At 39.8% G+C, this 27,935-nt stretch overlaps 1 protein-coding gene across 1 annotated transcript in view; it reads left to right on the top strand.

Annotated features, from left to right (window-relative positions):
* CTNND2 (catenin delta 2) overlaps positions 1-27,935 on the top strand; it is a 664,153-nt gene that overhangs the window by 71,316 nt on the left and 564,902 nt on the right. The window lies entirely within an intron of this gene.

The following is a 27,935-nucleotide window of genomic DNA, read 5'->3' on the forward strand; positions in this document are numbered from 1 at the left end:
ACCAGGCCAACAGAGGGGGCCAGTAGGGGGTGACCAACGCGGCAGGGGGGGCAGTAAGTGGTGACCAGGCTGGCGGGGGGCGGCAGTTAGGAGCGACCAGGCTGGCAGGGAGAGGGCAGTTGGGGGTGACCTGGCCAGCAGGAGGGGAGCAATCCTGGGGATTGGGCCTAAACCAGCAGTCGGACATACCCCAAGGGGTCCTGGATTGGAGAGGATGCAGGCTAGGCTGAGGGGCACCCCCCATGCATGAATTTTGTGCACCAGGCCTCTAGTATATCTATATTACTCATTAATCACCTTAATAATTTGACTCTGTATTCCACTTCATATATTGACAAGTGATATCAGTAACAGTGTACATTAAAATATTGATTACAGATGGGAATGGAAACTTAAGTTCATGGTTGACTATTTCCTTTTTAATGGGAAATGTGACTCTCTTTTCACTATAGATCAATATATAGACAAGTGGAGAACATTAGGGTAATCAGTTTTTATTAGAAGTTTATATTTCAAATCAATTATACAGATACACTTTCAACAATGCCATGGTCATTTTATTTCCAAAAACTCCAAATGCATGGAAGGCCATCTGTATGACTTGATGGGTGCAATGTTTGAGTCTTGCCTTTATTAAGACCCAGATTTAAGGCATTTATTTGAAATGAAAATTTTAAAAGTAACTAGGAACCATTTGGTTCCTTCCTCACTTCCATGACTTCCTTTAACTCATTACTTAATGCAGTACTAGTTTTGACCTAATTCTCCAGTGCTTTTCTTTTCAAGCGAGTGCAGGCTGGAAATATTTTGGCTACTTTATTTATTTGCTGGTGGCATCTGTCTAAGCAATTGTCTGGTAATCATGTTTAAGCTTGTAGAATGAGTTAAAATAAAAGACTGAGTTTGCTTTTCCCATTATCTACATCAATTAGGACTCACTCTTTACTCTGAATTTATTTATGTCTCTGAAAAGTAATAAGGAAAAGAAAATGTATTTATTTCCATCTCTGCGCCAGAAATCCAAACTTTTTCCCCCACTTACTCTTTCCAATCAGAAAGAAGTAATTGGCTTTCCAAAGAGGAGGGAAATAGCTCTTTCCATTTTTGGCATCCACGGTGGCTCTCTCAATGGCCTAGCAAAGATAAAATTTGCCAGAAGCTTTAGATATGTACTTTCATGAAGCTCTTCTCTACATATTTTAACATTACATCAGAATAATTTCAAGATGATTTAGTCAGGTTAGGAAAAGCAAATTTTGAGAAATGTAAACTTCTGAAGAGGTAACTTTAAAGAAATTCACAAGATTAAAAAGGGTTGACATTTCAAGCACCTTCATTTAACAAGTCAGGGTCTATGTTTCTTAAAGGTCCTAGAGGCAGTTATTAAATGGAAGAACTGTAGTTCTAGTGCTGCTACCTTTATTCAGTGCAAACTTTTCTTACCTTTCTGAACCTCAGATTTTTATCTCTAGCTTGAGCTCTCTAAGATGTCTTTGAAGTAATATCTTAAGATCTAAATGTACCAAAATAGAGAGCTTCTTGACTTTATCAAATACTAATTTCAAATCTAGAAGTTCCTACTTATATCTAATCCCTTACTATAATAATTATAATCGACCTTTTAAAAAATCACTGATTTTCTAGTAGCTTTTGTAACAAACTGCCTTCTGCGGGGCTTGGTAAAACAAATGACCAAAAAGCAATCTCCATAAATTTGTATTTCAATCCCTCAGAAATTATTTTTCAGAAAAACTGGACTGACTTTTCTTTTATGTTTTCTTCTTTCTTAAAAATATTTTTTTATTGATTTCAGAGAGGAAGGGAGAGAGAGAAACATTCATGATGAGAGAGAACCATTGATCGGCTGCCTCCTGCAAGCCCCAAACTGGGCTCTAACTTTATTTTACTTTATTATCACATGGATAATTTTGTGTCATTACAACCAAAACAGTTGCAAGATTTAATGTGTCAACTTGGGACACACACACATGCACAAACACTAAACTAGATGAATACTTTAAATATGCCAGTGTTCAATAGTCCCAGACAATGTATGAATAATTGAAACAGTGTAAATATCACCATCTTTTGTTTCCCAATTTGGGTTTTCCCCCATTGTATGACTCACTCATCTCCTACATATATACATATATACAGATATTCTCAAATTTCTGTGCAAAACTCAGCCCTATCTAGAGGCTCTAGACACATGTTTTTACATCTACTGGTCATTTACATCTGGGTATCTTCTCTTTCAACATATGTTATTTTGGTAACCCACACACTTAAAGATGATAGAGTGATACAATTGTTCCTGAAGTCAGCTACTCTTTTCCAAATCCCTTATTTCTAGTGATTGTACGTCACATTATCCCCAAATCAGGGAGGTTCCAAGCTTTTGATTGTTCTTTGACTTGTACATTCCTTGCACTGCACTAATCCAGTGGTAGACATTTCTAACATGATTAACTCCTGTGCTTGCATTAAATTCTAACATAACTTACTCATGTGCTTGCATTAAATTCTAACGTAACTAACTCCTGTCCTTGAATTAAACTCCTCACTGCCTCCATTATTCTTCATGACCTCATTGCTTCATGTGGCAGCATCATGACTGGTCTCTCTCTGCAGAGATCATCCCATTCCCAGTCACTTGTCCAATTAAACTTCCTCAAGTACAAGCTGCTGATCCCATCTCATCAGCTCAGAATTCTCCAAAGCTTCCCCTTTGCCAGTCTCATACTCTTTATTGGCAGCTCAAGAAGTCCAAAATCCGATTCCATCCATCTTTTTACTACTTCAATACAAGTACCCAGTATTCGAATCTGTTTAGTATTCACTAGAAATACTAGTAAGGGTTCCTGAAAGGGTTCCTTAATGTTAGTTAAATACTATTACTACAACAGTATCAGTTATTCTCAACTTGTATTGACTGGAATTCTATTTCTGGTCATAAAGAATTAACTGGCAGAAGATGGGCTCGTCTGACATAAGCAGCTAAGACACTGAATACATACATGAGGCATTTGTTTTCAGGCTTTGGAAAACAGCTTGTGCAGGCGTGACTCTTGAGAGCAAAGAAGGATCTGAGGAGTCCAGCTTTCTGCCTAGGTTTTCCAGAACTGACATGGAGGGGAAGTGGAGGACTAAATTAAGGAGCAGACAGAGTTTGGTGCTGCTGAAGAAATGAGGAATTGAATAGCAGGGTATCAGAGAAGAGGAAAATGTAAAATTTGCATGGGTCGGTTCCTCAGGCGCTTGGCTGAGGGCTGAGAGCTCATGCACAGAATGAGTCTCCAAAAGTCTCAGCTAGAACAACTTATGGAAATCAGGAAGACAATTCACTTACTTACAGTTCCTGGTTTACTAAAATGGCCACAACACAGGAACAGCCAAGTAGAAGAGATGTTTAGGGTAAGGTATTCAGGGGAGAGGAGTGTATGGCACTTCCATGCCCTCGCTGGGTGCACCATTCTCCCAGCACCTCAGGGTGCTCACCACCTGGGAAGCTTTCTGAACCCAATCATTCAGGGGTTTATAAGGTGTTGTGGAGGTACCATTGCATAGACATCATTGTTAAATCAATGGCTGGCTGGTGATAACTCCATCTCCAGCACCTCTTCCTCCCTCCACCTTCAACTGGAGCTAAAATCCCAAGGTTCTAATAAAGGCTTGGACTTTCTAACAACCAGCCCCATCCTTGTTTCAAGAACAAGCAAAACTACTCGTGATGACAGAAATCAGATACTGGTCGAGCACTGAGTAGAAAGGGGGTACGAGGCAACTTTTAGAGGAGGTGGAAATGTTCTATACCTTTATTCAGGTGTGAATTACCTGCTTGTATATACATAGAGAGAGGAAGGTATCAGATTATATTCTTACTAGTGGCCCGATGCACGAGATTCCTGCAAGGGGTTTGGCCCTCACGGCCCCGGCTGCCTCACACCCTGGCTGCCTTGCCCACTGGCTGCCTTGCCCACCCTGCCCCTTGCCCACTGGTGGCTCCAGAAGGTTGTTCCAGAAGGTCGTTCTGGAAGGTCATTCCAGAAGGTCGTTCCACCATCCGGTCTAATTATAGCCTGTTCACTATTTATTATATAGAATGTGTATTTCACTTTCAGCAGGTTTATTAAAATTTTGAAAAAAATTGACTACTTCAATAAGTTCAATGTGAACTGGAACAACAACAAAAAAGAATGAGGAAAAATACCTCTGAAGTTCACCTCTTCTGCTTTTTTTGTTTACTTTATTTTTTAAATTTATTTTCTCCTACTTAAATCTCACCAGTCTCCCAACCCCATTACAGATGGCCTCTGGAGGAATTGCCCTCAATATAAATGCATTTACATAGCAACTAGCTTATAGCTATTTGTGTAAATGATATACCTGTAGATATAAATGGGCAGTGCCTAAGGCAAATAATATGCCTGTTCATTCAAGAAAATAATGACTGAACCAGGCATTAGGCTGTAAAGTTAAGAAAAAAGATACTATCTTCATCTTAAAGGGTATTTTTGTTTTGAATTATTTCGTTCACTGAATGAGTCTATTATTAGACTTTAATCTTCAACATTTATTTGACAGGAAATATTACCTAAGACACTCACTAAAATCTTTTCCAGGCTTTAAAGATAACAGTGTTGTCCAATCCATTGTGACTCATGACCTCAAGGACCTCACAGATAATGTTCAAATCAAACAACTGAATAAGTAACTTATAAAATTCAGACAAGTACCAAGTGCTATATGAGGCTAAAAGAAGCAGCCTAAGGAAGTGCCCTTGAGGGGGGGGGGGGACATTTAACTAGAGACATGAAGAAAGAATATTAGGTTCAACCTTACAATATTGCAGAGATTCCACCCTTTTTGACCTGCAGAAATGGCAGTTACATATGGCTGAAGCTAATATCTACAAGAGCAATGTTTCTGGCAAGAGAAGGACATATGGAAAGGCCCCCAAAGAAAACCAATTTGTGATGCATTCAAAGAGCTGAACAATTTAGTTTGGTTCCAGGAAGGATAAGCCCTAGGGTGAGAGTTGAAACTGGAGCCACATACAAGATAAACATTATAGAATCAGACGCCCATTATTTCAGAATGGCAATGAAAAGGAACAAACACTGGGCTTGGGGGAGAAAGAGAAAAAGCCAGCGAGAGCCCTGACACAAAAAATAATGGTTATCATCAAAGCTGTATTTGGTGTTCACATTCCTAAGCTTGGTGTTTGGGAGGAGTCACTACACCTGTGTGGGGAGATTCCACTTAGGCTCCACCAGTCTTTATTCCCATGTTCACTGGTAAGTCCTGGCTGTAGGGCTGTTTGCCACCTGGTACACTTGCATTAATATACCTGCTAACTCTGGAAAGCTATAATGCACTAGAAAATATGAGAATTATGCTTGTATAGGTATAGTTCACAACTAAGCTTATTCTTCCATAGGAATTAAGGATTCATTCTAAATACCATCCTATATAATAACAGCCTAATATGCTGTGTCCAGTCGTCCAGTGGGCCATTCAACCAATCAAAGTGTAATATGCTAATGATATACTAAGGCCACTCAACCACTCACTATGATGTGCACTGACCACCAGAGGGCAGACAGTCGACTGGTCAGTCAGTCTCTATGACGTGCACTGACCACCAGGGGGCAGATGTTCTGACCAGTATGTTAGCTTGCTGCTGGGGTCCAGTTGATCAGGACTGAGCGAGACAGGCTAGGCATGCCCTGGAGCCCTACCGCAGTCTCTCCCTGGCTGGCCAACCTCCTGCATCTCTCCCCAGCCCCGATTGTGCACCAGTGGCATCCCTTGGCCTGGCCTGCGCCCTCTCGCAATCTGGGCTGAGGGACCCTCCCCACCCTGAGTTCACGAATTTCATGCACTGGGACTCCAGTATACTATATTAACAATGTTTGCAACCAAACAACCTATTATTTGTGCACAATGGACTGAAATTAATTTTTAAAAATTTTGTTAAAATTTTAAATGTTTCCTAAATGCTATCTGGTTATACTCGCCATCCTATTTAATAAAAGCCCAGTGACTGAACAGCAGAATGACCAGAACGACTGGTTGACCAGTCGCTATGATGAGCACTGACCACCAGGGGGCAGATGCTCAACACAAGAACTGCCCCCTTGTGGTCAGTGTGCTCCCACAGTGACCTGGATGAGTGGCTGCTCCTGCTGTAGCGGCTCCGCTGGCTGGGATGAGCAGCACTCCCACAGCCGGCCCGTCCCCGCAGGCCACGCCCCCCACCAGTGCATGAATCCCTTGCACCGGGCCTCTAGTTTTATGATAATATTTAATTCATTGTAGATGTCTAAACTCTTTTCACTTATCCTTTGTACACTAAATAAAAATGTGGCCCAGCTAGCATGGCTCAGGGGTTGAGTGTCAACCTATGAACCTGACTTCCAGTCAGGGCATATGCCTGGGTTGCAGGCTTGGTTTCCAGTGGGGGCGTGAGGGGAATGAAGGAGGTGGCCAATCAATGATTCTCATCATTGATGTTTTTATCTATTTCTCCCTCTCCCTTTCTCTCTGAAATCATTAAAAGTATATTTTTTAAAAATGTGACTTGTTTGTATTCCACAGATCCTCGATATACAAAATTTCAAGTTTCATAGCTCTTTTTGAAACACATTTTAGCAGCCAATAATGCTAATTGTCAGGAAATGCAGTCATATAGCGCAGTGTAAATTTTTAATTCACTCATTTGTCACTTCCTCCTGTCAGCACTTTCCCATCATTTATGGAGAGCTCCCATGCTGAGTGCACTGAGCCAGGGGCTTAAGGGACTTCCAGACATTTACTGTGCTGTGTTTAGGGCCTTGACAAAGATGAGGGATGTCAGGTTTATCAGTTTAGTGAGTTTCCCACTGAATACAGCAATACCCAGTAGCATAGGGAGACAGGAAATAAGGGCTTTTCAGTAATGGATCCTGTTTATTTGTTGGTTGTCAGTAATTTAACTTGACTCCTTCTGATCCGCCCTCGAATGGCAGATGAACCCAGAATGCACCACCACCATCAAGTATCCGAATGTTGCTGATATTCAGACCACTTTCCTTGATGCATATTTCTTTCTTTCTTCTCTTTGCTCTTGGTATTGAATGGATGAGTTGAAATAAATCTTAAAATGTGTCTATGAGACTGATACCATATACAGATGATGTATTATAGAATTTTACACTTGGAACCTATACAATTTTATTAACCAGTGTCACCCCAATAAATTTAATAAAGTTTTCCAAAAGGAAAAAAGAAGAGCTTTTTGAGTGAAACACAGAGGGTCCGGTTTCCTACATATGCAGGTCTTGAGAACTGTGACATGACTACCATCTGCCTGAAAGGGATTGTAAGAAGCTGATTTTAAAATTTTAAAATGTGAAAAAGTGTGCATCTCAGAATTATTGGAATGCACTATTTTACCATTCACTGCTTTTGTTGGTATTACTGAGCTTGTGTAGTTAATTCAAACATAGTAATTGTTTATCTTATGGGGCTCTGCTTTAAAGCTGATCTGGCAGTTGAAAGCTTGGAGGCTTTCTCTCATGTAGATTCCCGCCTTTCATGGGTCAGTAGGAGCAAGTTATCTCTTGAGGTGGGAAGCTGGTGGGTTTGTTGGTGGTGACAGCATGATGTCGGTTTGGAATCACCTCTGCAGTAGTTACTGGGATAGAGAATCTGGATAACAAATAACCTACAACAAATACTCCGAAGACCAAAAATGTGGTTGTGTAATCTCTCCAGTCCACATTAATATGGAATTTTTCTCTGGCCGTGCACAGCAGACAGTATAGAAGCAGAGATCAGAAGTAGAGATTTTGTAGAGAAAGCTTCAAAGGAAAGGTTCTAAAGGCCCACACTGCGCTTACTTTCTTGAGTGTTGGATGTGATCATTACAAAGGGTGACATTGCAAACAGAATTATGCAAAGAGCAGAGACATAAAGCCACTTATGGGTCTTATTTCTTTTTAAAAAAATATATTTTATTGATTTTTTACAGAGAGGAAGGGAGAGGGATAGAGAGTTAGAAACATCGATGAGAGAGAAACATCGATCAGCTGCCTCCTGCACACTTCCTACTGGGGATGTGCCTGCAACCAAGGTATATGCCCTTGACCGGAATCGAACCTGGGACCCTTGAGTCCACAGGCCGACTCTCTATCCACTGAGCCAAACCAGTTAGGGCTTATTTCTTTTTTTAAAATATATTTTTATTGATTTCAGAGAGGAAGGGAGAAGGAGAATGAGATAGAAACATCAATGATGAGAGAGAATCATTGAGTGGCTGCCTCCTGCATGCCCCCTACTGGGAATTGAGCCTGCAATCTAGGCATGTGCTCTGACCAGGAATCTAACCTGACCTCCAGGTTCATAGGACAATGCTCAACCACGGGCTGGGCGGATTTTATTTCTGTGAAACGTGTATGTGAGTTAAAACTAAAGAAAACAACACATACATCATAGAGATTAAACACATCCAGGTTCATCATGCTTGATATTCTGGTCTCTCTGACTGCAGTTTGTACTCCCATGCCAATTTATAGGTGTGCATCTTTTGTGTAATTGCATCTAAGTTCTAAACTCCTTAAAAACAAACCTTGGAGCGGAATTATTTAGAGCTACTTTAAAAGCTTAAATTATATATTTTTAACTAAGTCAAAGATTAACCTGCTGCAGATATAACCTTTATAATTCTGTTACAGCAGTAACTCAAAGACTGTTGGCTCAGTCCCTCCCATAGTAAAAACCAAATGAGTGTATGTCATCATCATTAAAAGAAAAACAAACACAACATGGGAACCTTGGAGCCACTTTAGTGGCCATTTCAATTACTGAAACCACAAGTGTGTGTAATATGTACTTCCTGCGTAACCATACATGCAATGTAGGAAAGCTACTTAGGGCTGCTTCTAGTCCATTTGGGTTGATCTCATTTGATTCCTAAGCCTGAATGAAAATAATCAATGCATGTAGCAAAACTCTCTGCCATTTGCATTGTGACTTATTTAAATAAAAACCACATGGCTTTGAACTGAACAATGCATGTCTTCCTTAAAACTTACCTTTTATATAACATTAGGAATGCTTTCAAGTGAACTTGGAAGGATTGATCATGACCGGAATAAGAGGAATAAACCCTTTCCCATGCTTCTCATTTTTATTCACAAATACTAGTAGCAGATCCATATTGTGGAAAGCAGAGTTCTACTTGGTGATGCACATTCTCAACTGAATGTGTGTAGCCTATTTTGCAGGATGTGGAAGAGTTCTGACACCCTTTAATAATAAAAGATCCAGGAAATTGGAATCAATAACTGACTGAATGTCAGACTCTCAAAACCCAGTGTTTTTTTTAACAGGTTAAATAGTACACACCTGACAAAAACAAATAGTAGAAGCTCTCATACTAGTGAAAAACTAGAGGCATTCCCACTAAAGGGGAATATGGGACAAGTATGTCTAGTGAAAAATCTATTTATTTAAAATTGCTCAGAAATTACTAACCAAAACATTTTTTTTTAAAAAGGATGTAAAATAATAAATTTGGATATTGAGAAAAAAACCTAGATTTATTTTGATGACCTCCCTAAATAACCCAGGCTAATCAACAAGTAAACAATTGGAATTTATAACTTTTAAACATGGTAGAAAGATAATATACAAAAATGCTTTCCTGTAGACTAGTAATAATAATATAGAAATAGAATGAAAAGTTCCTCACAGATATCAATAATTATGAATAGGCAGAAATATACTTTCTCCATGATTTAAGAGGTAGACTGAGAGTTTAGTGACCAAATGTCATGGGTTCTGAAGCCAAGACAGTGTATAAAAATACAAGCTTTGCCACGCATTGTCTATGTGATATGATCTGAACCCATTTTAAATTTAAAGAGACATCTCTTTGCCTGCATTCTTTGTGAAAAGAAAATAATGTCAATGCCGTAGGGGCATGTCAAGAATTAGTTAATATTTGTAAAGCTTTAAATGTTGCCTACAATGTAGTAGTCTATCTATATTAGTTATATTAACAATATAATATTTGAATAAAAAATGTAAACAGTAATTGGATAAAGAATAATTATAATACACAGGAAGGCTTAGTAGTCAACACTTTTAAATATACATATACATATGTATATTTCAAAATAAATATACATATTTTTTCCAAATCTGAGCCCAATATCAACAAGAATTTGTTTGTTGGTTTTGTTTTTATGATAGTGCTAATGCATTGCAGTATAATCCTACTAGAGGCCCGGTGCACGAAATTCGTGCACGGGTAGGGTCCCTAAGCCTGGCCAGCGATTGGGGCCTTTCTTCCAGCTGCCAGCCGGGCCTTCCTTAATTCCACACCACCCCTGGTGGTCAGCGCACATCATAGCCAGCGATCGAACTCCCAGTCTCCCCATCAAACTCCTGAGGCGACACTTTGCATATTAGCCTTTTATATAGAGAGAGATTGGGTACAAGTTTCAGAATCAAACAACCTGGGTCTCTTAGTTAATGGTTCCAGTCTTCATTCTCCTAACATCATATGATTAAATTAAATTATCAGTGTCTGTAAAGCTCTTAACTTCATTCCTGACCCATAGAGAGCAATCCTTAAATAATAGTTGGCTATTACTATTAATATTTTGGGGGAAAGGATTTACTAAAAGTTAATTGCACAAAAATAGCCAAATTATTATTAAACATAAGAAGTGGGATCTGGAGAGGAGAGGGTTGATGACTCGGGGGATTATTCTCCTAGATATGGAAACCTGTTATCCTCTACAGCACTAGCACAGTGTGGCACAGGTTCAACAATGAACAGGTGACTGGAGCTGGAGATAAAGGATAAAAACAGATGACAGTGATAGTACACAGCAGCACATAGAGGTCTGCTTTATATCTGTCCTCCTTTAAGCATTTCCCATAGAAATTAACCACAATCCTGAAAGACAGTGACTGTGGTTACCCCTGAGCTATAGAGGCACACAGAGGCTAAATGACCTGCCAAGCGTGTTGGCGTGGAATTGAATCTGGGCAGCTGGTTGTAGATTCCAATGGCAGTGGGAGATTTTACTGTTTAGTAGAGTCGAAATTATAGATCACTGAGACATATTTGAAGAGTTCATTAAATAGTGCTCAGGTAATTAGCCAACTGGAAAATTATATATATATATATATATATATATATATATATATATATATATATATATATATATATATATATATGTATGTATCTTTATTTCTAGGAATACAAATTTTAGATCCATGAAATATTTCATTCTGCTAAATAAATCGAAATAAACCTGAGTGAAGTAATCATGGGGAGGACTTTTCAAAGTGTAGCAAGGTGTAAAATTGGACCCAAATGGATCCGTAGATGATTCTTTTCTGTCAAGTGGTTGAGTCCATGGCTTTATTGGCACCAATTAGCACGGCTTGATCAGCTTGATGTAGGGGCTTTTGAGGAAGATATCTGTGCAACCATCCATGCAAAGTGACAGCTGAGACCTGGAGGTTAACAGGACAGACAACAGTCCTGCTTTGGTGACCTACTTATGAAGAGAGAACCCAGGCAGATTATATTCTGTTCAGTTCATTTCAGTAATAGAAGCCCCTGCTAGGTGCACTGTGCTGTAACTCTTGTAAATACAGTAGTGGGGAAAAAAAGTAGTGTTTTCTCTGTCCTCATGGAGGCAGTTTACAGTCAGCTGAGAGATAGAGAAAATTGCATAAAAGTTATAATACAGTCTGCTAAGCACTATGGTAGATGTCAAGGTACTTACTGTAGGGTAAGAGATGCCCTTGATACAGGTTAACACTTATGGAAGGTTTCCTAGACAAACCACTATCTAGGCTAAGATCTAAAAGTTAAGCAAGATGTAGCCAAGAACCCCAGCTCCTCTTCCTGTGTCTGTTTGTGAACACAATTATATGCCATCCAGGTGGTAAGAGAGAAATCTGGACTTCTGAGGAAACCGGCAGCTAAGCAATTAGAAGTGGAGGTTCGCAATCAGGAGCAAGAGCTTGGCTGGATTTTCTCTTCTGTTAGGTTTTTATAAAACCAGCAGAATTTTTAAAAAATACATTTCGGGGTATCATCCTTTAGTTGTGACTGTTGTTAGAATCAATGATTATAGCTGTTTGCCTAATACATCCAGCCAAGCTCTCGCTCCCGATTCCAAGCCTACTACATGTTCTAGAGGTTCAAAGCAAGAAAATGAATCAATTTATGGCCATACATATTCCATAAAGTGACACTTCCATATCTGGCATGACATGTTCCTATCAACCTTTAAAATCCTGTTGTCGAGGTTGTTTTCACTTTTTCTTATTGATCCACTTATTGATTCGATTATTAATGAAACTTTCCCTCTGTGGAGAAGAGCGGCCAAAGTAATCAAGCCAGCCTACTCCGGACTAAGTGGTTTGGTGGTGCTTCGTGCAGTAAATATTTAAGAAACAAAATCAGGGGGCTGCCCGATCGTTGGCCTGCCGTGTGTATTTGACAGCTGGAATGGGCCATTTTGTAGCATTCCCTCCTCTGTACAAAAAGTTGTTCTCTATAATAATTATGAAATCGAGTCCATAATAATGACCTGAGGCAAAGGTGAAATGAAATTTTCTTTGATTTTACTTTGTATGTATCTTTGGGCTGATAGAGACTAACAGATGTTACAGTACAAAAAAGAAAAGTAATGGATTTAATAGTTATAAGTACATTAGTGGGGAGAAATTAGAAAAAAAACACACATTTTCGGTATCTCATAGTAATGAGTAATAACATTACAATTTAATAAGAAGTCACAGTTTATAAAAGATGACTAACAACCATTTTTTAAATTCTGAAGTTGTAATTGGAAAAACGTAAAATATTACATGCGTGCATTAAAATTTGCATGTGTATACACAACATTACGGTTTCCGGTTTGCAGTCTCGTGCTGTTTCAAATTTGAAATGCAAATAAAAGGCCACATGCTCACATAGAATGTAACTCAAGATCTGTTTCTTTGCGTTTTCCTCACTGCACTATCCTGACTTGGAATCTGATGTCAGGACTCTAGTTCCACCAGGGATCGCAGACACTGACTGCAAGTTCAAACATGCTGGACCATTGCCAAGTTCCCTTGAAAGGAATGCAGGTGGCTGAGTCTGTAAGGTTTCGGGAGGTCAACTGTATAGCAGGAAGATATATTATGTATATTACATACAAGTAAAATTCCACAGTAACCACAGCAATTAAGTAGCACTTAGACCAATAGAAACTTTAGGGTTCAAGGAGTACTTGATCTGTGACATGACTTAGAGATGCTGAACATTGTGTGAAAGAAAAGCCCAGGAGTTTCCATTGGTTTCTTAGTATCATTCTCCAAGGACAAAGTGTACCCTTATTGCCTGCCCCCAGGTGCTCTGCCCCCAATGCCCCACCCATGGGCACCCTGCATCCTTTTCCTTTAAGACCTGGCAGTGACAACTGGTCTCCTGTCAGCACACTGTCAGCGGGGGAGGGGGAAGGAATGGGAGACCTCTGTAATACTATCAACAATAAAAAATACATTAAAAATTTTTTAAAAAAATAAATAAATAAAAATGCATTATTACCAGCTTCCAACTGAATATGTAATGTGTAGATATATTCTAATAATCATTATTTTCTGCCTCCTAATGTTAGAATCGGAGTTCCATGAAGACAGGGATTTCTGTGTGTCTTCATCGTTGATACAGTCCAAACACCCGGGCAGTACCTGACATGTAATGGGCACTCAATCAATATTTGTTGAATAGCTATATCTAGAGTTTTACTTTGTGTCATTGGGTACAAAGTTTTCAAAAGTTTGTGTGTTTTTTCCCACTTTAAAAAAACAGTTTTCCATCATTTTTCATGTCAAGCTTGTACCATTTAATATTCATGGAGAACAACAAACAATTACCCTAAGCCTTGTGGGAGAAGTGTGATTATGTTCTGCACCATAAAGAAAAGGCTATTGGGAATGTAATGGAATCAATGAACAGCTTTATCATTTTTAAACATATAAATTGTTTTATATTACCTAAATGAATTCTTTCAATAAGCTGTGAGCTAGGCAAAAACAAAACAAAACCCCTTTTACTCTTTTCTGTGAAGGGAATAGATGCTAAAATAGATTAAATAACTTTTCCTATGGGACACGATAATCATAGTAGATTGGAGGTTGGAGTGCAGTTTATCTTGTTTCTGGACCAGTGATGTGTCTGGTTTACATATTTAACTCTTGCATTGCATACATTAGAGTGAATTAAAAGGTACCTACTTGATGTTTTTATACCGTTAAAGAAACAAAAACTTCCATAATTTCACAGGGAGTCACAAAAGGAGAGGATGGTTCACCTTTCCTAAAACCCTGCACTGAGAGAGGGGCCTTGAATATATGCATGGCAACCTTTAGAAAAACACCTTTCCAACACCTGGATCTCACCCTGTGTCTCGTAGTAAACCCTCGAGTTTATTTCATTTTTTTCTGAATGAATGCTACACTCAGTGCAAGTGAAGTACTTTTAAGGTATGCTTCTAATGTATGTGGCTCTGGCATTTATCATCCGGTTGATCAGCAGATTGATTGGGCCTATTATTCCTTTATCACACCATTGATTGGCAGAGATTATTGGGCTCATTATTCCCTCAGAAGCTCTGTCCAAGAGAATAGCTTTGATAAAATAAATGACTGTTTTTTAACCAACAAGGTCCACATAGCTGGGCAGCCTTAAAAATGTAAATATTAAATATAACAATAGGAATTGCTGACAGTGGTGCCTTAGTAGATACCAGACCCTATGTTCTGCTTTTCACATGTCACATATCTCATGCCACAGCTGCACAAGTGCTTGAAGAGAAAGGTACAGCCCTTTCCTTTATGTCTCTGGGGACACTGGGCATGGGGAATTTTCAGGCCTGAATAAGTGGGGGCTGATGAAGTTTGAACCCGGATATGTGTGACTCTAAATCCTGTCTCTTAATTATTAATCACAGTTATATAAATGTACACATTTTCCCCTTGATAGAATAACACTATACTTATAGATATCTACATAAAATTAAATGCCAGGGATTTGAACTCAGTCTGTGCCAACCCTAATGAATTGTTAATTGCTGAGGAAATGTTCAAAGTTTGCAAAGCTGTTCACATCATGGCGATTCTATTCATTAAGTGAATCTTAAATAACCCTTAATATAATTAGCGGTGAAAAGAGACAGTCTGTGACTCCATATAATTTGTGTGCGTAATAAAGTCACCATTGGCATTGAATTGTTTATTTTTCCCTTTTTTTTAATTTTTTGCAATTTGCTCTCAAGAATTGCTTGTTAAATGTTTTTCCCCCTTTTACATGTTGAGTAAACTGTTATATCACTAAAGCAGTAAGATAATATGAGGAAAGCATGTGCCTTTTACATGATTTCCGAATGAGGCGTTCTAGGAATTTATCCCCAGGCCTACTAGTACACTTGGTTTGACCTTTGAGCATGCTACAGTACCCAAGAGACTTGTCTGTATTTTTGTATGTAAGGAATTCCATTTGTAAGATTCTACATGGGCATGGACTTGATAAAGGTTTGCTCTCGTTGAGGTTCTACAGGGTTTTCAAGCGACTTTCATTGTCAAGGTAGGCCTTGGGTTCTGCACTTTGTTGAAGTAGCATGTGTCTTAGGTATTGAATAATTCAAGACTCTATTGAGAGAGATCTGAACTTTAATCAGTTCTTCTTTAGTTTCCATGCTGAGAAAGGGAAACTGTGTTCTGAGAAACCTTGGGTCTATTAAATAATCTGAGGAAGAATAGATTCTATAGTTAAATAATTTGTGAAAATGGTACATATGATAGCCCTTTCGGGGGAGATTCTTAAAGTTCATTAGCCCATTAGAGGTCCCAATGCATTTAAGTTTGCCTGACATAGAATTTTCCATATTACTGAACAATGGATTTTTTTTTATATGTAACAATTACTAACATCCAATGGAACTCATGGTAACAATGATAATATTGTATTAGAGACAGGATGCTGTAACAGTGAGCCTGTTATTTAAGTTGAGAGTATTATTTTGGTCTATAAAACAGATGATCTTTTAGAACACTTAAGGATTGCCTATGTGTTGTATAATCAGTGCTTGTCAAACTTGACTGTCCACATGAATTACCTGGCCATCTTGCTAATATAAATTGATCCCCTGGGCCTGTAATGGGGCTCAAGTTTCTAATAAGCTCTCCTAGAGGGCCAGAGCTGCCAGGAAGAAGACAACACTCTGAGTAACAAGAATTTAAATCAGGGTTCTCACCCTTGGCACTATTGACATTTTGTGCTGGATAATTCTTGGTTGTCTGTGGTGTCCTGTGCATTGCAGGGTGCTCAGTTATGTTGCTGTCCTCTACCCACTAGATGACTACATGGCAGTAGGCAGCACCTCTTCACCCGTTTGGCTACCAAAAATGTATCCAGACCTTGCCAAATGTCCCTTGGAAGCAGAATCACTCTCGTTTGAAAACCACCCATTAAAATGCTTTGTTGATTTCTAAAGTATTTCTTCTCAGTTCCGATGGAAATGATTGGTCAAAACCAGAAGGATATTTAAAATGTGACAAATCATGGATTTTTTTTTTTTTCTTCCTTAAAAAGCAAGAAAATAGCCTGTTCCAAAATTGAGGTCTCTGGAAAGTAGTGGGTGTCTGTGGGTCTCTTCAATTTATAGGGATAGTTGGTGTGCACTTATTGACATTTTTCCAGGGAACATATTTATAGTTCAGAAGGACTTTCTAGAACCAGAGAGTGAAATGGTTTCAGAGAATTGAAGGGCTCGTGCAGAGTCAACAAGGAAATTTAATAAGACGTCCAGTCTGTTACCGGAGTACCAGTTTATTAGACTAATGTGAATGTTTCTTGCGGTTTACTTTAAGTAAAAGTAGAATCCTATATAATAAAAGGCTAATATACAAATCAACCAAACGGCTGAACAACCAGTCGCTATGATGCACACTGACCACCAGGGAGCAGATGCTCAATGCAGGAGCTGTCCCCTGGTGGTCAGTGCACTCCCACAGGGGGAGTGCCACTTGGCCAAAAGCCAGGTTCATGGCTGGTGAGCACAGCGGTGGTGGCGGGAGCCTCTCCAGCCTCCACATCAACACTAAGGATGTCCAACTGATGGAGAGTGGGCCTAAGCCATCAGTCGGACATCCCCCTAGGGCTCCCAAACTGTGAGAGGGCACAGGCTGGGCTGAAGGACCCCTCCCCCCAAATGCACGATTTTCATGCACTGGGCCTCCAGTTAAGGCATAAAAAAGATTAGCAAACATAAAATAAAATGACAAAAATAAATGTTGCTAGCTTTCTGAGGAGTGAATTCTTTAGTAAGAGAGCCAGGGGCAGAATGTGTGGGAATGGAAAGCCCAGTCTGGAGGCATTTGCATTATAGCTCTGAAGGCAAGAGACTTGCTTCAGCCAGGCCTGGGCACAAGCCATTACTCTCCCACAGGGGCAGCTGGGAATGGGAAAATGCTACCCTCTCATCTAGCTCAACTAATCTAAAATTCTAAGGATGTATTAACAAAACTTTAGTAAATCTAAAACTAATTCATTTGACTTAAAAAAAAAAAAGAGGCTATTATCTTTTCTCATTACAAGCAAAGACTTTGGAGACCAGTTCTTTACATTAAATTTTACATCTGACTTGTTATACAGTATTACTTTTCTTAGGCAGATTAAACTCATGTTCAATTTACATCACTTCCAGGGTCCTGAAGGCTTTATCTATAAAATGAAGGCTTTAGACTAGATGATCACTATGATCTCCTTCATTCAGGTTCAAGATAACTTGTTTTAGTAATTCTATAATAGGTTTTGAATGGAGGGAGGAGAAACCAAAGTGGGAGTGAAAATGAAATGTAAATAATAATTTAAAAACACATAAATATGTATACTTTACAAACAGTTACTTTTTTGGTGAGTAGATTGATGGGGTTAAGGTATGTCTTTTTTATGTTGCTAACAAAATTTAAAGGTCATTATCATCATTTTCAAACTGAAGACTGAGGCATTTATGTAAATTAGAAATTGGTACCACAGATGTTGTGTGTCAGTTTAATTTTTAGTAGCATTGTTCTGAGGCTAAAGAAGTGGACTTCTGTACTAGGAGATTTTGATAAATAAGAAGCAATTCAAAGAAGAATAACTTGTCATATAAAATTTTACAAGAAAAGGAATTGGAAGAAAATTAACCACAAGGTGTATTGACATACAAATTCTCAAGATGAAAATATTTTTAAAGTACATTATGTTTGAGCAAAAGCCAGCATCTCAACTTGTTTGGGGCATTTGTACTGATTTTTTTCAAGGGAGCTGTTAGCAAGATGGTCTTTTAATACACCTCTGTACCCCTGAGTTGTGTGTTCTATTAAAATGCTTTATTGGCAAGAACTCAATTTATTGGGGAGCATATACTTTCCATTATTTAAGTAAAACTCATTGGGCTTTTACAAATAGAAAACATTAAGTAAATATCTTCCAAGATCATGATTGTATTATGAAGGTGATCATGTTCTTTTAAAATTTTACAGCTGCTAAATGAAATGATTGTCTTGTCATTCAGAAATTGACATCTGTTGTGGTAGTAACTTCTTTTTCTTTAGGTGACTTTTTTTTTATGCTTTTCTGGATCAAGATATTATTTATGCCTCATACAATACACCCACACCTTGGCACCCAGAGAAATAAATTCTAAATGATAAAAGCCCATGTGAGGAATTGCCTCCAACCACCAAAGGAAGGTCATTGGGTAAAATTTATGTGGTCTCCACTGCTCTTTTTTCATGCTCCATTCAACACCAGTGTGCAGGTCTTAAGCTGGCTCTCTGTGTGCACTGATAAATAGATCTGCTCCAAATGGTTGCACTCCAGCTGGTTGTCAGGATGACACACTTGATAATGTTTCAGAAGCATCTTCCAGACTCGAGCATTGGGCCTGATTTCCTTTGATTAACAGTGTTCCACTTTTTCAGGCAATGGAGGTAGCTAGCTTGCCAAGTTGTATCGGAGGCTGCAAAATTATCAAGAGGGAATAGAAACACTCACTGAAGGTGGTCTGGACTATTGTAACTGCCTCATATTAGTGTCTATTAGTCACTTGTACAGCTCCCCTCACCCCGGGCCTGCATTTTGTTTCTAGTAAAAGTTTCATTCTGCGCTTACTGAGGACATGAAGCCTCTGCTATCACTCAAATCTGCATAGGCACAGCAAAGCACTATATATACTGCTTCCCAAAACTACTTCCTAATTTAGTAGATATCTTATTCCATAACTAGAGGCCTTGGTGCATGGATTCGTGCACCAGTGGGGCCCCTCAACCTGGCCTGTGGGGATTGGGCCAAAACTGGTTCTCCAACATTCCCCAAGGGGTCCTGGATTGCGAGAGGGTGTAGGCTAGGCCAAGGGACCCCACTAGTGCATGATTGGGGCTGGGGAGCTCCAGGGTGTGTCTGGCCCATCTTACCCAGTCCCAATCTGCTGGACCCCAGCAGAAAGCTAACCTACCGGTTGGAGCATCTACCCCCTGGTGGTAAGTGTGCGTCATAGCAACTGGTCGAACGGTTGAATGAACGGTCGGATACTTAGCATATTAGGCTTTTATTATATAGGATGGGAGAAAGGGAAAGAAAAGCTGATATTTCCTGTAGAATGATCCCAGTCAAGAATAAATTTGAGATTGGCTATAGCTACGGCTATAAAATATTCTATAGTGAACTTATAGGCAGCTTGTACGTGTCTTTAATTTCCATTGAAAGTATGTTATTTGTGCTAAATGGGATATGTTTCAAAGGATCATTTGTGGTGCTCATTTAAAGGGCAGGCTTTTCATATTTTTCTTTCATCCCCTGAAAACTTCCATTAAAAGGATGTAGAATTGTGAATCCAGTCTGCAAGGCGAGACTAGGAAGGTGCCTGCAAGCAGGGGTGAGCATAATAGCCTATCTACGCCGTAAGGAATAAAGGATACTCTTTCCTGTGGGAAATGCGAGGCACTGATTTACTCAAATATAGTCATCAAAACAGAAAAAAACGTGAAGTTAGAAATAAGACATGCAGAGTGTTGAGATGTGGTTGAGAAGTTGTGGCAATTCTGAAAAAACAATCAGAGCAATTTTGAGAGCTCTAGAAGTGAGCAATAGAACAGTATTATCCCCAACATCCCTCAGAAAGTCTGAATTTCTGTCCTTTCCAATCTCAACTGATCTCTTCAAGCTCCTATGACATTATTTTAGGAAAATGATAACTCAATTCATAGGGAGCTCTGTTTCTCCTCCTCCATGTCCAGGTTTTTGTTTTGTTTTGTTTTGTTTTGTTTTGTTTCCTCATGTGTAGGAGGTGACCTTCAGACTCCACTTTCTCACCCTTCTGCCCAATTATTACCCTGCCTCAAAAAGAGGGTGTCTTCTTTATTCCAAAGATAACATTTAAACACACTCCTCCATATTCTTCTGTTCCATGTTCTTCTGAATCTTACTTCATAATCTATTCTCTTCTTCAGGTTTTTAATAAATCCCCAATGCTCTATATTCTTTGCCTAAAAACATGCCCAAATCATGCCCTTCATCTTAAATTTTCACGGGGAGAAACTATTGCTTTACTTTTTTTTTCTTTTCCAAGCTATCTTTCCCTTGCTGCCACCAGCAAATGTTTTCAAAGGGTGCTGTATACTCTTTGCGTCCAATTGCCCATTTTCTATTTATCTGTCAACGTATTAACTATATCTTCTGCCCACAATTCAACATTAAAAATGCTCTAAACACTCATGATCTCCAGGCTGCCAAAATAATAGCCTCTTTTTGCACTAACCTACTCAGTGTATTCACAATATCTGTTACTGCAGGCTGCACACTTAGGAAACTGGGCTTCACCCCAGCTGCCTAGCACCACTGTCCTTGTTCTCTCAGGTTGCATAATCTCTATGGGTCTATCTGTAAGTTCACTGCATCTTTATTTTGCCAGATCAAATCTATGGATTCCCTCTAGTGAATATTTCACTTCAGTCATTGTACTTTTCAACTCCAGGATTTTCATTTTGTTCTTTTTGAGAATTTCTAGCTATTGATATTTTCTGTTTGATTAGGCATTGCTCAGACATTCCTTTTATTCTTTAAGCAAGATTTTATTTAGTTCTTTGAATGTACTTATAACAGCTGCTTTGAAATCTAAATCTACCATCTGGGTCCCTTTAATGGCAGCTTCTAATGTCTACATTTTTTGTCCTTTCTATGGGTTATGCTTTTCTGTCTTTGTAAGTCTCTCTCTCTCTCAATATATACAGTATATATATATCCTATATAATAAAAGGTTAATATGCAAATTGACCCTAACAGTGGAACTACAGGGAATGACTGGTTGCTATGACACGCACTGACCACCAGGGGGCAGACACTCAACGCAGTAGCTGCCCCCTGGTGGTCAGTGCTCTCCCACAGGGGGAGCTCCACTCAGCCACAAGCTGGGCTGACAGCTGCGAGTGCAGTGACTGTGGTAGAAACCTCTCCCGCCTCCTTGGCAGTGCTAAGGCTGTCTTCCTGCAGCTTAAGCTGTTAGTCAGACATCCCCCGAGGGCTCCCGGGCTGCCAGAGGAATGTCTGACTGACAGCTTAGGCCCAATTCCCCAGGGAGCGGGCCTAAGCCGGCAGGGGGACATCCCTCGTGGGGTCCTGGACTGCGGGAGGGCACAGGCCGGGTGGAGGGCCCCCCCCCCCGAGTGCACTAATTTTTGTGCACAGGGCCTCTAGTCTATATATATAAAAGAGGAATATGCAAATTGATGGAATTGCGGAACAACCAGAACAACCACTCAACCAGTCTCTATGAGGCGCACTGACCACCTCTCGGTCCCTCCCCCTGGTCAGCAGGCTCCGATCCCTCAATGGTGAACAGGGAATCGGGGGTGGGTGGCAGCAGCTGCCACCAGCTGGGGATCACAGGTCAGGCCTAGGGATAGTACCTGTGCACGAATTTCATGTGCTGGGCTTCTAGTATATTAATAAAAGGGTAATATGCTCTTTAGACCGGGTTGACTGGACATCTTCTGGACATCCGACATCCTTCCAGACAAAGCCAGGGTGGCAGGGGCCAAGACAGAGGTGGTTAGGGGCTATCAGACCAGCAGGGGAGCAAGCAGTTAGGGGCAAGATCAGGGCGGTGGGGGAGCAGTTATGGGTGATCAAGCCAGCAGACAGAGGCATTTAGGGGCAATCAGGCTGACAGGGGAGCAGTTAGGGGTGATCGGACCAGCAGGTAGTGGCAGGGGCAATCAGGAAGGCAGGCAGGTGAGCGGTTAGAAGCCAGCGGTCCTGGATTGCTAAAGGGATGTCTGACTGCTGTTTTAAACCGGCAGTCGGATATCCCCCAAGGTGTCCCAGATTGGAGAGGGTGCAGGCTGGGCTGAGGGCCCCCCCTCCCCATGCATGAATTTCGTGCACCGGGCCTCTAGTGTGTGTGTATATGCCTTGACGTTTTAGATAATATATTGCAGTAGTTCTGGATCCTGATCCCTCCTTCCACACATACACCTGAGCTTGTGGTTTCTTTTGTTTGCATATTATTTCTCTAGTAACTTGGCTGGACTAGTTCAGTGAAGTTTGCCTTCTCTGTATAATATCAGAGGGTGAATCCTTTGTCATGAGCATGGTCTCCCCAATGTCCTTCCTCTGCCAGTCTCTCTTTCACGGTCCTTTTCTGTGGTCGCCCTAGTCTTCGATTTGCTTCAACTTCCAGAGCTGTCTTCATGGCCGTCTCTTTCCTGGACTCTCTGGTAAACTTCCAGCTGGTCTACCACTTCATTTATTGCTATTACGGTGCTGCTAGCCTTCTTTTAATGGCTCACCACCAAGATCTCCATTGTTTTCAATAAAACCGTAGGCTTGAACTTCCTCCTGCTCTGGTTTAAATATAGTCCATCCCATTAGGGAGAGCACTGGGGCCCTCTGTTATTTCACCTTACCTCCCCCCTGGGGTAGGACATCTGCACCACTGCTCTGGAGGTGAGGGCCCATCTCTTTTGGAGCGACACTTCTGCTTTATGCGCAGGGCACTGAGCTAGGATGGTAGCTCCTGGTCTCAGCTCGCATCTCCCAGCATGGAAACTCCTCCTAATCAGCAAGCTGGTGCAAGGCCAATCAGAGCCAAACATTGTCAGGTGCTGCAGCTGGGCGAGAGCTTCCAGCCTACAAATAGGATGGGCGGAAGAAGAGTGCCTCAGACCTCTCAGCCACAGCTGCCTGAAATCAATCTCCTGCAACATGGAGCTGCAGGGGATAAGTAATGCTGGTAGTTTGTCCCTCTTGAGAAGAAGCCATTGCGCTAAACTTGTAGGTGGTGGTAGCAGGAGCCCTAGCTTCATGTCCAAGCCTTCCCAGTAGAGCTTCCATCATATTTGTCAGCAAGGAGGGGAGTATGTAATGGTTTAAATGCCGCCGACTCTCTTCTTACTGAGATTTAGTCGATTATCTTGAGTAAATGTTTCTTTATGTGCTATATGCTCTTAAGACAATTTCCAGAGACTTTAAAGGGTTGTTGTTTAATAATTCTTACCAGTTATATTTCTTTCATTGATGAAAGGAGACCTGAAGTCCTCAGACCTCCATTCTTGTAAGTGCTTTCATACCACAATCCAGTTTTAGAATCTCCATTACCCTTAAACATTCTCTCATGCCCTTTCCCATTGAATCCATTACCAACCGCAGCTTTAGGCAGCTACTAAACTGCTTTCTAACTTTGTAACATTGCCATTTTTAATCATTTCATAAAAATGACATCATACAAGATGTAATCTTTTGCCTCTGACTTCTTTCATTCATCATAATGCTTTTGATAGTCATCCATGTTTTAGCATATAGCAGTAGTTCATTCATTTTCATTGCTGAATAGTATTCCATTGTTTGGATATCTCCACCCCCCCCCCTTTTTTTTTTTTTTTTTTTGCCCATAGATGAACATTTGTATTGTGGGGTTTTTTTTGGAAGGGGATTATTAAGAGTAATGCTTCTTTGAATATTTGCATATGTGTCTTTGTGCACACATAAATTTTCATTTTTCATGTGCAGATATATAGGAGTGTGTTTCTGTGTATTGTGAGTTTATGTTTAACTTTTATGCAACTGCCAAATTATTTTCCAAAGTGGATATATGTATCATTTTACATTTCTACCAGCAATGTAGGAGTGTTAGTTTTTCCATGTCCTAGACAACATTTGTTATTATTTGTCTTTATTTCAGATATTTTGAGGAGTGTGTAATGTTGTCTCACTTTAAATTTGTTACAATGAAAGTTATGTTAATGCCTCTAAGTAAAATATTTTCTATTTTTCAAAATTACTGTAGATTTTCTCTAAAATATTGAAGAAACTCTATTTTGTCCAAAAGGAAAACTGATATGTTATTGATATTATCTTAAGTGATATTACATATAATATTATTGAAATAATGATATGTACCAAAAATGATGAACCATTCTTTCCCTGACATTTCACAGAGAAAATTTCAGTAACATGTGACTATATTATTTAGACATAGGGTATCTTTTCATACCTACATAAAATTGATTCTTAAGGACATTATTTGGACAATACCATTTTAGATATACCGATTTTATTTCGTGAGGTACCTGTAATCCTTTTAGCTCATATTTTATTAAATTTCTCAACTTCATGAAGCATGTTTTATTACTAGGTATTAATTTTACATAAAATTTCATTGTTCTATGTTGCTTTTGCTATTTTTAATTTCCCAGTAACTAACTACCTTGGACCAAAGGCTGTTCCATATCCTCAGTTGGTGTACATGTGATCTTAGTTTGAAAGGAGGCATGAAGGTGAATACACGAGGAAAGTCTACCTTCTAGGAAATTTGTACAGAAATAGAGACATGGAAATTGCCTTTTTTCACTGAAATTTCTATCTGGGTGGTTTTATCGGCTCATAAAATTTTTTAGAGCTTAAGCAGACTTTCAGCCATATCTTGTCCATTCACTTTATTTTAGAAATGAGAAAACTATGGCTTAGCATCTGATTTAAGCTGCAGAAAACCTTGAACATTATACAACTTTTCCTTATATTAAAAATTAACATTTATTCTTAAGAGTAAATATGGTGAAGTGAGTCTTTATTAATGATAATATATGGATGTTTTGGTGGTAACTTAGCACTATGTCTCTTAATCTAGTTTGAATATCTTTAGTGACTTAATGTATTTATTCTATTTTGTAAAATACAGAATGCAATGTTTTTAAATTTGAGCATGTTACCTTAAGTATATACTTAAAATAGTAAGGCCTGTCTTTGCCAAATAGTAATAACCATTTCATAGTAATAAAATCTGTGTATCCTTGTTCAGGAAAAGATAAATAGATCATGACTACAGAGGAATCCAGAAGGAATTCCAAGAAATACGCAACTTTGATATGTGATAAGAGTAGTATAACTTACACGGATCTTAGTTTACTATGGCAGAGGATATAAAACTTCTATATTTTAAAGACCTAAAATGTGAAGATAATCTGTAAAATGTATCCTATAAAATAAAGAGCTAATATGCAAATGGTTGTCACACCCTCACACTGTCATGCCATAATGGCTCAGACACTCAACACTGGGGAGAGAGGAATGGGGACCAGCCAGGCACAAATGAGCTCGCGAGAGAGGAATGGGGATCAGTCAGGCTTCGGCCTGGGAGAGGGACAAGTTGCCCACCCGCGGTCCCGGGCACCTGCAGCTGCGGCCCAGGCAAAGCTGCCCACCCATGGTCCCCTGTTGCTGCGGCTGGCCCGCAGGGAGGGAAGCCCAGGTCCCAGGTGCCTGCGACCAGCCGGAGGAGGGAATCCTGGGTCCCTGGTGCAGGGTGAGGCAGAGGCGGTTAGGGGTGATCAGACCAACAGGGGAGCAATTAGGGCTGATCAGGTCAGTAGGGGAGCTGTTAGGGGTGATCAGGAAGGCAGGCAGAGGTGGTTAGGGGTGATCAGGCAGGCAGGCAGAGAGGTTAAGGGCGATCAGGCAGGTAGGCAGGTGAGTGGTTAGTAGTCAGCAGTCCCGGATTGCGAAAGGCAGTCAGATATCACCCAAGGAGTCCTGGATTGGAGAGGGATAGGCCGGGCTGATCCCCCCGCCCCCCGCCCCACCGCCTCGTGCATGAATTTCATGCACTGGACCTCTAGTAAAATATAAAATGTATAGAATAACATGTTAGAGAATATATTAATGACAGCTGGATAGGAGAAGCTTTCATGAAGAAGTTTAGTTTCTGTTTTTTTTTCTAAAAAGCAGAAATCATAAGGGAATACATTGATATTATGTCTTTATCAGAATTAATATTTCTAATCAGGGAAGGCCAGCATGGAGAAAGTAATGCATGAAATAGGTGACTGGGAGAAGACATGTTTATTTACTAGCAGAGAATTAGTACTAAAATTTATAAGGAAACAATCTAAAAAAACTTAAAAAAGAAAAGCTTATTCTATTAAAAAATGGGTAAAGCATGTAAATGGACAAGTTGTAGAAACTGGAAACCTTTTTTAGCAACTTGTGAATGAAATTTAAGGAAAAGATTACCTCTTTTCACTAGTCATTTTGGCAAGAGTGGATTGTATCAAGTGCTATCCAAAATAGAAGAGGGGAAGGAAGGGAAGCATCCTGATGGTGCTCTTGATTGGCTTGAGTACTGCCAGCCCCTCTGGATGCCAGGGGAACTGGATGAAATTTGGTCTGCATGTTGCTCAGTGCCTTGCACTCCACCCAGGTATGCATTACCAGGGACACTTTCCTAGTTCTGAGGAGCCACGTGAGAGGCAAGCATTACACCATAGTTTGGCTGCAGAGAGTGCAAAGCTCTGTGGAGGCATCCATAAGCAAAGAGTGACGCATGGAGAACTCTGCATCAGCCCAAAGTAATGAATTAAATTTCTGTAGAGACGCAGGCACTCACGAGCAGAATGTTGGATGTAAAAAATAGGAAACAGAATTAGAATTAGAATGCACAATAAATCCTCTTCATAGATAAACCTATAACTAGATACTCATATGGAGATGGGATTAGAAGAACATATATTAAATACACTGAGTTACTTTGGAGACTGAATTGAAGATGGAAGATGAAGAGAAGGATGGCCAAATCAAACAAAAACAAACATTAAATAAAGACTGACCTTCCATAGACCAAGAGGAAGATTTTCACTGGGGAAGTGGGAGTACACAGATTTCAATTTTTTCTCCTATTAAAAAATAAGATGTTTTAACTTACAATTAATTAGTTTTTGTTTGTTTTTTCTCAACAATGAAGTTAAGCGTGGCATATTATATCCTGTTTGATTTGGGGAACAACTATGTTTTAAAATAGCAATTGAACAAGTATTCAGATTTAAACAGTGCGTGGCTACAAATAAAACATACAAAGGATAACACTGTACATGGGAAAACTGGCCAGTGGCGTTAGCTCAGTGCTTGGTCACCAAGTCATGATGTCCCCTAATTGCTGCTAGTTTTGATAAGTTCAAGCTGCTCCATTTCAGATGTGGCAATACTTAGATGTATCTAAACAAATACCATTATCACAGCTGTTGATAGGTCACCACCCAGATCTGGCCCATCTCCTTCTATCTTCATTGGCTTCAGGCTTATTGACTCTCTTGGGGGTACTTCTACTTTTCTGGATTAGGTAATGGAAGTATAGCTAAAGTTTAGTAATTCAGAGATGCTTAACATGCATTTTTCAAAAATATTGACATGGTACTTACTTTTGAATCATAACTTTTAACATTTTTATGCTAACTAGATTGATTAATATTGAATTATAGCTACTTAGATTGGAAAGGTAACTTTGTGGTCACCTGGTCAAACCTGCTGGCCTAGTCTAGCTCCTGGGAGTTGCATCAGC

Source organism: Eptesicus fuscus, chromosome 4, assembly GCF_027574615.1.
Source record: "Eptesicus fuscus isolate TK198812 chromosome 4, DD_ASM_mEF_20220401, whole genome shotgun sequence".
Lineage (NCBI taxonomy): Eukaryota > Metazoa > Chordata > Mammalia > Chiroptera > Vespertilionidae > Eptesicus > Eptesicus fuscus.